At 33.9% G+C, this 1,714-nt stretch overlaps 1 protein-coding gene across 3 annotated transcripts in view; it reads left to right on the forward strand.

Annotated features, from left to right (window-relative positions):
- Positions 1-1,714, forward strand: part of ADAMTS9 (ADAM metallopeptidase with thrombospondin type 1 motif 9) — a 163,165-nt gene that overhangs the window by 98,230 nt on the left and 63,221 nt on the right. The gene's annotated exons all lie outside the window — the stretch shown is intronic.

Raw genomic sequence — 1,714 nt, forward strand, 5'->3', positions numbered from 1 at the left:
TAAATCTCCCTCAACCTGTACTATCTCTCTCCCAAATCTGAGTAAACATGTGGCAAGCTTTATGTAATTGGATAGTTTAAAATGTATATTTTAAAGGGATACTTTAAAAAATATTTCTGAATTTGGAAATGATGCTTAGTGATATAAACAAAAATATAAGAGGCTTAACATTTTGTTGCTTTTTTTCTTTTCTTTTCTAATACTGTTGTCCTGATTCATTAAGTCTCAACTATGAAATATGTATGCTATTTATTGAATTTATAGATAATGATAAGGCATAGCCAGAAGTCAAAACAGGTAATTAGGAGAAATGGTTCTGAACATGTCAGAGGAGCCAGGTACAGGGAAAAGCTTACCCTAATGCACACCAATTTGATCATAACTTATTCTTTTTGTTCGGATAACTGTAAAAGACTTAGAACATTTGTCAATTTTGTGATTTCTTCACCTGTAATACATATCAGAAGCATTTCTCATTAAAGAAAAATAAAGAAAACAACCATAAACTTGTAAGATTTAAGAGAACCTGTACTTTTCAAAACGTGATAAATCAAAAAGGTGACCTCAGATCTCTACTGATTCCACATTGCCCAACTGAGCCTCCATTTTGTGCTGTAGTTTCTTATGGTATTTGAAGGGGAAAGACCAAAATAAGGAACTCCCTATATGCATTTGAGGACTTCCCTGGTGGCTCAGAGGGTTAAGTGACTGCCTTCAATTCAGGAGACCTGGTTTGATCCCTGGGTGGGGAAGATCCCCTGGAGAAGGAAATGGCAACCCACTCCAGTATTCTTGCCTGGAAAACCCCATGGATGGAGAAGCCTGATGGGCTACAGTCCATGGAGTCACAAAGAGTCGGACACGACTGCGTGACTTCACTTTCACTTTCACTTTATATGCATTTGAGGGTTGTTTTTTTTTCTTTTTTTAAGGAGGTGCTGTATAAGATAACATCTCCAAATCAGAAGATGCTCACTAGCGTTGACTCAGTATTTATTATGTACCAAATCAGGCTAAGGTAATTGGTGTCACATTTAGCCCCCATGTGACCATGTTGAGAGAGGTGTTTTTATGAATCCATTTGAATGTGTGATAATCTATTGAGTACTTTAGTGATAAGAATTTTTTTATTACTTGCAGCCAGTAAGGAGAACACCAGGGATCTTTCCCAAAGTAGTGTCTCCCAGTGTCAGTATGCTTGACTATATTAATCCTATTTATTTTGGTAGAAAGAAACAGGTTATGTTCAGAGTGAATTTTTTTAAACTCCTGCTTATACTCAATAAAAGGATATTGCTGAAAATCACCCTCCATCTAAACTTAACATTTTTTAACTAATATTGATGTCCATTTGACTCCATCAATAGAAAATCTGAATTTATAACTCTTATTGGTAAATTCCCATAACCAGCAGCTCTGAACACTTCCAATAACTGACTGTGTTTAGGGAATGGCAGAACATCTCTCACTTTTATTTTTGAAATATCTAATATCAATAGCCAGATTCAGATGATGATATAAAGATTTTGGCTACAAGGAATATCATATTAAATATGAATGCATTTTTTATAAAAATAAGAATCTTTTTACTAATGCAGATATATCATAAACATTCTGCTAGTGTCTTTTTTAAAAAGAAATAAACACATTATTTGGCTCTATCAATATAGAGTATAGAAATAAGATAGTTTTTTAATGAAAACATTACAACATA

Source organism: Ovis canadensis, chromosome 19 (assembly GCF_042477335.2).
Source record: "Ovis canadensis isolate MfBH-ARS-UI-01 breed Bighorn chromosome 19, ARS-UI_OviCan_v2, whole genome shotgun sequence".
Lineage (NCBI taxonomy): Eukaryota > Metazoa > Chordata > Mammalia > Artiodactyla > Bovidae > Ovis > Ovis canadensis.